The sequence below is a fragment of the Triticum dicoccoides genome, chromosome 2B, assembly GCF_002162155.2.
Source record: "Triticum dicoccoides isolate Atlit2015 ecotype Zavitan chromosome 2B, WEW_v2.0, whole genome shotgun sequence".
NCBI classification, from domain to species: Eukaryota; Viridiplantae; Streptophyta; class Magnoliopsida; order Poales; family Poaceae; genus Triticum; species Triticum dicoccoides.
The window spans coordinates 384,111,951-384,121,114 of record NC_041383.1 but is presented as its reverse complement, the minus strand read 5'-3'; the positions used below and the strand labels follow the sequence as shown (position 1 = coordinate 384,121,114).

Genomic DNA, 9,164 nt, shown 5'->3' with positions numbered 1-9,164 from the left:
GGAGAAATAGTGATAGCAACGCTTACAAGGAATGCTGGGATAAGTTGGGAAGAAGGCAAAGATACTGGCGACTAGATCCTTGTGGAAGATTGGAAGATACCGATATCTCTATTTCAATTTGTTGATTGATGGTTTAAGGAAAGCTCCTTTCAACTTTGCTTCTTGTAAGCTTTGGTATAAATATCTCACTTGCGGGATCTAATCTCATTCTATGGGAACAGCTTTCATTTCTATCTTTTGGCTTAAAGTGGTGAACAAATCCTTTCTCTTTAGTTTTTGTGCTCCGCATGGCTCCGGTCAAGATGTGACTCATCCTGTATATACATAATTAGGAGACCTCTCACGAACTTGTTAAAGAAAGGAGTACCATTTGTGTGGACAAGCCAAAGCAATCATTTGATGTTCTCAAGCAAGCTTTAATTGAGGCCCCTGTGTTGGTTCTCCCTGATTTCAATAAAAGATTTGTGCTAGAGACAGACGCCTGTGGGCATTGGAGCTGTGATAAGGGGTAGAAGTATTCGTGTGGGGTGGGTTTCAAAGGGAAGGTTGCACAATAGATCGGAGATCCTTTGAGGAAGACTGAAATGACTATACTTATAGAATGGTCCATATCGAACAGATACGATACTGGTTTACACAGAGAATATCGCCTAGCTCTAAAACGGCAGCACCCGAGTGCAACTTAGAGTAAGAAAGAACGAACTTCTGCTACCTTTTTACCGGGGCATTGTTTTAACAACTTTAGCTGATTGATCTACGAATGGAGGGATTCAAGCTTATTTTTGTTAACCGAGATGCAAACAACTAACAAATTGGATTCGAAGCCACCTGTCGTAATAGTACCTGCGGGTTCTTTCTGTGGAGCCTTCAAATGCAATAGCTAGCTGCCCAACGGCCAATGCCATAGGAAAATCTCCATTTTCCAACTTATACAACTCTTTGGGGTCCAAAGATACTCACCATTGCAACTTAATAAATAGGACCGGTGGGATCGCCTTCAACAGATATATCGGTTTCACTGCTTTCGTACCCTTTGTTTTGGTCATGTGGATGACCCGCAGACCATAGATAAGATGGATACCCACGTACTGCCTTCAATGAAGAGAGTTTTACCAAGGACCCTTAGACAGATAGGGGGGACAGACAAGAGGTATGCAACCTACTGAATATTGTCACCGAATCGCTCACTGACAAATACTTGGGGCTCCCCTCCCCGGTAGGAGTGGATAGGACCGTCTGCTTCCAACACTGAATTGAGAGAGTTTGCACTCGGATTAATGGTTGCAAAGAGGAAGGGCTAATTGGCTCCGCCATGGAGACCGAAATACGAGCTTCTTTCATCACATCATTTTGCAACAGAGAAAAAAGAAGAACATAATAAACTTTCTGAATGAATCAAACGGCAACAGGATCGAAGGTAATGACCAGTTAGCATCTCTGATATATGGTTACTTTGAGGGACCGTTCACCTCAGAAGTCCTAGCTCCCGACCCTGGGCTACTGGGAAAGTAAACAGGCGAGTAACTGAGGAAATGAACGCAAATCCTCATTACAAAGGATAGACTACTCGATTTGATGTTAATTGGAAAATAATACTACTTCTGTCAATCGTATTTACTTTGCTTAAGTGATAATAGATCTATTTTGCGTGTCACTTTACCTTTTTTGTAGATAGTCTGAGTTCGAGCTACTATAGTCTCCCCCGTTGACCTTCTTTTTTACATAGAATCCTCAATGAGTGGAAAGGACTCCCAGACTTGCTCCACAGTACTATACCATACAGAGCCACGCCCTTGTGATATGATAAGAAGAAAAGGGGCCAGGCCGCCCTCTTTTCTTTTCCGCACCAAGCCTTCTTGTAAAATCGGGTGTATAGCTCAGTTGGTAGAGCATTGGGCTTTTAACCTAATGGTCGCAGGTTCAAGTCCTGCTATACCCAAAACAAAAAAAACACTCTTGTATTCGTAAGGATGCATAGTAGCCTTCAAAGAGCACTCTTTGGCCTTGAGAAAAGCCCCTTTCTCATCAACATCTCGACCTCGCTCGCTGTTTGAGGTCAGTATAAAGGAGATCAGATCTGCGTTGCAAACACTTCCATTTTTAGCGTCTCATCTTCTCTAGAGAAGCTCAAATCGAACGGATAGAGCAGATGGTCCAACTATAGAACTTCTTCTTTTTCATTACTTCCATGGTCGTGCCCCGTGGCACGGCAGCACCCGTAGTATTGGAATGGTTCGTCAGTAGATATGTTCCCACTTGTGCCTCTTCTTCCAATGGTACTATAATTCCTATTCCTATCCCTTTATTCCCTTTTTTGGTCTATCTACATTTAAGGAAATTCATATGCTCCATGGACAGAGCAAAAAGTGGAGTGTTGGTCAAAGCAAGCCGCCCTATTCTATTACCAGACAAAATGGAGAGAAGCTTATCCGCTAGAAATGCTTTATTTCGTTTTGTTCCCGTTCTTCATTTCCTCATTATCGAATCCATGGGGGACTTGTCATATTTATAATCTTTCCGCGGTCTGCTCTGTTTACAATTCTTTCGTACTCTCTTCTCTCTACCACGCGATAGGTCAGCGAAGCGTGAGAGGGCGCTCCGAAGTAAAAGCCAAACACTTCGGCCTAAGGGGAATGAGCAACAAAATGAAAAGATGAGGTGCCCCGGGCACCCCCATATAGAAAGAAGGGTCGAAGGTTTTGGGCCTGTAGCTTTCCCCGCCCCCCCCTCGTCGAGTGGTGCTTGTTTGGGGGGTGTGCCACCAGAAAGCGGGCTTGAAGCTCTCGCCTTACCAACGAGCCGACTGCTGATGGCTGTTGGTCACGACTACTACAAAAAAGTGAAGATGAATCTTTCTATTTCACATGGAGGAGTGTGCATATTTATGTTGGGTGTTCTTCTGTCGTGCAACCCGATGGCTTATGTGCGACTTGTGTCCCACACCTCCTATTCTATTTGTTCAGGGCGGGCGGCGTGAACTCTGATTCGATCCAGGTATTCAATCCCTCCGCTGAGATGCTCAGTTGACTCCTTAACCTTGATAGGAAGATGGCTTATTCCAAAATTCGTGCATAAGGGTAAGGAACTTTGGATGAATTTATGCGAATGGGTGTAAGCCTCGCTGCTCGGAAACACCCAGTGCTGACCACACTAAAAGACATGAAAGTGCAGGTAATGCCAGTGTGCGAAGTGGCTTTAAGCATCCCTAGCGGTACGCAAAGAGAGGTCGTGATGATATCATCTACGTCCGTACCGCTCCTCGTGGAGTAGATCCCGCATCCAACCAACCCTTTTTTGACCAGGGAACGGGAGAATTCCCACTACCGCTGGCAGGCTAGCCGGGCCGTGAGCGCGGTGGGAATGGGCTTCCCAAAAAGTGAGCCCCGGCCCGGGTCAGCATAGAATGTGGGGACGGCCCTAATGTTGTGTTGGCCGGGTTGCGGGCGGATAAAAGCGGACGTGGGGAATCGGGTCGGGGCACAGCGTAACTAAGAGAGCCATTCCATTTAGGGCGAGATGGGCACAAGTGGTCTAGTGTCCAAGCCGATTGGTCAGACGACGACTACTGCACATATTAGATTCCATTAGCCGCCTATCCCGGAATGGACTGGGATGGAATTCCACGGGCGGCTGCTCCTGAACGAGCTGCTCATGCTCAAACTGATCAACATAAAGTGGAAAGTGTAGTAGAGATATTACTCGCAGTATGAGAAGGAAGAGAAGATCTAACCTCTCTACTTGACACCTCTGAACCAACTACATTCCTAGCTAAAACAGGAAAGCTGAAAGTACTCAAGCTTCAAACTCCTTGCTAACAGCCCTACCGATACAAGGAATAATGCTTCAAGGACTATATGACTAGCTCTTATACGAGTTCCTGGTAAACCACTACTTGCGTACCTCAATTAATGCTTGCTTGAGAACATCAAAGGATTGCTTTGGCTTGTCCACACAAATGGTACTCCTTTCTTTAACAAGTTCGTGAGAGGTCTCCTAATTATGTATATACAGGATGAGTCACATCTTGACCGGAGCCATACGGAGCACAAAAAGTGAAGAGAGTCTTTTCCCTTCTACTCCTTTGGGAAGGGGGTTCAGGGGAAACCTTTTGTTCTTCCCTTGTTTTGTCTTTTCAGTAGCAAAGGAAAGCAATCTACATCTACATGATTCCAAGATGGTAAAAGATATAAAGTCAAAGTTCTATGGAACGCATGGTGAACAACCTGCGGGAGCACGGTAATCCCGACGAGTAGGATCCAGAGGAACTCAGGCAGAAGTACTGCCTCCTTGATTGGATCACACATGTCAAATGGCTTTTCAGAGACCTAAAAAGACAAAGCCCACAGAACAGATGAAGACCCAGAACCGAGGAGAACAGAACCAATACCAATCTCAGAGCGGACAATCAATCCCAGTTCCTAGTTTCCTTCAAGCAATAGCCTGCATGTTCCCGTTCTTCGTGTAGCAAACCTCCTATAGTGGATACGACTGAGAACGAGCTTGACTCCACTCACTGCAAAGGAAAAACTGATTCTCCAATTCCGTGGTTTGTTTTCCTTTCATTCTACTTACCTTCTTTTTGCCGGAGTCAGGAGTTTGGCTGCGCCAAAGCAGAGGAACGGAGGGAAGCAGCCGCCGCTGCACGGGTCCTGCACATTATCAAAACTAGGCAATGTAGTCAATGAACAAAAGTTTCATTTACCACTAGGGTTCTTCATATGCACAGTCAGCTCAGGTAACGTCCATAGGTGTTAATACAAAGCAAGAATTGGATTCTAAGTATTGCCATTTCATGTTCAGAGTCTGAAGCACATCATTTGTGGGAAGCAGCGAGGAAGAAAAGCATACCGTATTGACGGTAGTGCAGAATGATCTCCGTCACGATATCGTACGTATCTCCAGAGCACGAACGTATGGTATACAACCGAGTTGCCCGACGTCGGACAAAACAAACTTTCGAGCACCCTGTTCATTTAGCCTCTTAATCAATGGAAAGAAAATAGAGGTGTGCAGCAAACAAGAGCAAGCGACACTAAACTACAGTAGTGATAAATTGGCGGAACTTCGGCCGGAGCCATCTGCAAGCCGCACCCCGCCCAACCCAGAAGTACTCTCCATTTCGTTGTTGAAAAAGCAAATAAAGAATGTTCTGAGATCCTGTCGAAATCGTAAGCTGCCCGAAACCAAATTGGAAGAAATTTACAGGGATCTTAACCTGGAAAATGCGAGCGAGGAAAAAGCGGGTAAAAAAAACCAGGTCCTCGAGGGCATTTCAAGGCGACGCCTTTAGTTTTTAAATAACATGAAGGATAAACCCCATGTCGACTTAATTGTGAAATCTCCAGCGAAAAGAACAGTCTCGCAGGAAGATCCAAATACTTACTATATGTGCGTTTATGTATCAACTCTTATATAGTCTAGTTTTCCCGCCCTATCTAGAGAAGGAATCAATTCCCCTTTTTGAATGTACAAAAATTGGTAGAGCTCAGCATGTCTGGAAGCACGGGAGAACGCTCTTCTGCTTATATTATTACCAGTATTAATTGAATAGAATCCATGGTCAAACCAACACGGATTTAGGGAAAGAGAAAGATCTATAATCATCTTCCCTAAAAAGGAAGGATCCTGAAACAAATTCTCATCGTTGAACACGAGATGTTCCAGTATCTCATAGGTCGACCAACCACATGTTCCGCTCTTGTTAAAGAAGCATATCGATCAAGTGTCAATTCGTCGGATGAGACCTTTACTTTCCTTCCACAGGTTAATGAGCGCTATATTCGGGAAGTACAGGATACCAGAGAAACTAGCGAGTATTGGGGTGGGGGCACTACTTAAGACAGCTTTGCTTTGGACTTGCTCTACCTTCTAAATTGAGAAATGGCTATCATCACATCGAGCTGCCTACTTCTTATCCATAGGAGGGAGTGAACCGTTATGTTCCTGAAGTTAGTATTGGAAACACAGGTATCCAGAGCTATTCTTTGAGCAGCATCGACCTAATTCCTATGTTTTTCCGAAGATCATTCAGGGAAGAGAAGAAGACATGGGAAAGAAGAGCACGATTGTAAGTAGGCATCAATAGATAGATATGATTGGTCGACGAAGATTGGCTTCTTGGGCCCCCATAGGCCTATGTTGCTATGCTGCTAGAAAGAAAGGAAGAGTTCGATGTCCATCAGTTCATGGTTTCGGAGATTTCTTACCGACTTTCATTCATATCTGAAAAGATCAAGGGTGCCGAAGTCCTCATTGATCCAAAGAAAGAAGCTGACACAGGCAAGACCTGGATGATCGAGTTATCATATTGACTTGGGTTATGCCAACTTGTGTTGTGTTTTGTAATCAGAGCTACTTGTCCTTGCGTTGCCCAAGAGAAGTCGTCTTTGCTAGGCTGTTTTTTGGTTGTCTAGCCATGTGTGGGAGCGAAGATAGCTCCAAACACGTTCTGGTAGATGAGGGGAGACTTGCTGTATCCATTTCCCTCTCTGGCCAATGATTTGAGGAGCTAGCATCAGATGGTCTATCGTGGCCTTTTTATTTATAAAAACGTATAAAATGAAGCGTAGATGAGACACTGTTTAGCGAGGAACTTGTGGAAGGCTTGGGCTATCCTCGTACTCTTTGGAACTCATTATTATTATGCGGCAATCATATCACTGTCTTTATCGACTCCATGCAAAACATGTTCATTGAATTTGAGAGGCCTAAAATGGCTAACATTATGATCAAAACAACTAACATGCCAAAACTGGTAATAGGCCCGCGGATCTCTCTGGTTATCAATGCTATTTTATTGTGTTCTGTAGCCTCGCTAACCACAGGCGTGGATCCACAAGAATAGAAGAAGCAACAAGATCGTGCTTCCCTGCTTTAGGAGTTTCTTCCACCGGTGTGCCTATAGGGAGATAATGACTCTCCTAAAACCCTTATTTGCGGTTAATTGTTAATTGGATCTACACTTTTGTTGGATCCACATCTTTGAAAGAAGACTAGTTTGGCATGGGCGGGCTAGAAAGACTTCGAGGATAAAACCGATCAATCAACAGATAAGGTCCTTTTGGGTGACTCTGGATGGAGCAAATCTATAGCATCAGCCAGTCTAGCGCGTTCTAACCACTATCGCTTTCGTCTTGTAAAAGTGTAATAAATGCGACTGTGAATTAGGGCCAGTAGACTAGAACTATAAATTGACCTGGCGTCGACGCGTAGCCGCTCACCATTATGGTTCTATTGGTTCTCATCGAAGTATCTAAATGGTTCTATTGGGGTTCTCTTCGAGATATCCAAATATTATTTGGAATTTACCACCCATGTGGAGCCTTGAATGCGACTATAAATTGGATCAGTCACACCGGGCGATCACTCTCCTGGAGAGCTCTTATGGCTCTCATGTGATAACTAACTCGCCTTTCTCAGAATCTTCTGAATCGGGATCCGTGGTTGCGTCTGTTGGCAGTAGAACTTCTTCATTGTATTTGTGACTTGGCTCTGTGAAAGCTCCCGTTGACATTCTAACACATTGGCATTCTAATCTTTGATTATTTCTTAAGAAATTCGACCCGGAAGGCTTTTTAGCTGAACATAAGGAGTGGTGTGCGGACCCACAGGCAGTTACCAATATATCATTAGATTAGTTAATTCCCACGCGCCAAACAGGCGTCACCACACTGCCTCCCAAAGGCTTCTTTTAGGCTTCCCCGCCACATCACACGCTTGCTTGCTTTTGCTAATCCGATCCAGAAAAAAACAAACATTCTCCCACGTGCTTCAGGCCTTGCAATAGCAGTAGATGCTACAGACGTGGTGTCATTATCCGTGATTCCTCAATCGATCAGAAGAAAGGGAATATAACCTGCCCCTCATTGTCCAGGTTTTCTTTGAACAACACCGGTCGGACAAGAAAAAAGGTTTTCACCATCGTCTTTGCGCTTTGCTGGAACTATGTAAGGTTTACGCTCGTGACTTCATGAGATAGTGATTGTCAACATCCCACACAACTCTCACTCTCACTCTGGCAAAAGGAAATGAATGTATCTACTCCTTCAAACAGCAGGAAAGCAGACACGCATCCTACCCGCATCAAGGCCTCTGCCCTCTTGTATCTACATATCATGATATGGATACCCTTGGTCATTAATAAAGGGAAGATGATTTTAGCCGAGGTGATCGGACTAACACTGAGTGCATTTGTCCCGGCTAGGCTTATTACGTTCTTAGTGTTCTAAAGTGGGACATGTGCTAGCTCTAGTAACCATTCTCCATTGATTGGAAAGGGCTTAGACAGGCATTTATGAAACTAAGAAAGCATCACTCTGGCTTAGAGTCACCAACCATCGAACCATCTCCAGGTCAGAGTCACCCACCAGGAAGGCATAGAGGCAAGACAAAAAGTAAAGACAGCAGGAATCGAACTTAGGAATAGTAAAATAATGATTCAAAGCGCTACCGGGATGCAGCTCTTGTTCGAGGTAGGTTAGTAGCTCTAGCCAGAAGTAGAAAAGCATTAGTTGGTGGTAGCCCTTACGAACACGAGGAGGCTGATGTAGTGAAACTGGATGAGCAATGACGAGGCCCTTTCATGCTATCGCCCTGGATTGTTCACCTAGTTTAGAGAACACTCAGGTTGCTTAGAAAGCGTAGCGTTAGGAGACACCAGGGTGTTAGCATTCAAGAATGAGATCACACCAGTGGTACCAGAAGCTCCAAAGACTGTTGAAAACAAAGGGAGTGGACAGACAAAGAAGAGAAAGGAACAAGAACCTAGTCGTCGAGCCAGTACAAAGCCCTAAGTGATCTGCTCTACAAGAGTATATTAACTCATGTTCGGAGTATGAACAGGGAAACCCGATACCTACTACCTTAGAAGAAAGAATTCTGGAAGAAATGAAGAAGAGTTGTTCGACAGCGATCCTGACCTATCAATTCATGAAATTGGAGTTTGATGTTGTGTTCTAAACGAAATCTTCAGAGAAATGGAAGACAGGCAGAGTATAGATTAGTTCATCTCTCCACTCAATGAATTCCACATTCATATCCAATCTCATTTCATTAGCAAAAGATACCGCTACGCTCTAAATTGCTCTATTGACTTCGGATAGACGTGATCGAAACCAATATGCTTGGTTAGTTCATGCTTGACTGGATCATTGGCAATCTGAATA

At 44.3% G+C, this 9,164-nt stretch overlaps 1 non-coding gene and 1 pseudogene across 1 annotated transcript; both read left to right on the top strand.

Annotated features, from left to right (window-relative positions):
• Positions 1–1,866: 1,866 nt before the first annotated feature.
• On the top strand, positions 1,867–1,939 carry TRNAK-UUU. Its single transcript has one exon. It is a non-coding gene; the product is annotated as a tRNA-Lys (tRNA).
• A 210-nt stretch (positions 1,940–2,149) lies between these two features.
• On the top strand, positions 2,150–2,977 carry LOC119360888 (annotated as a pseudogene).
• The last annotated feature ends 6,187 nt before the right edge of the window (positions 2,978–9,164 follow it).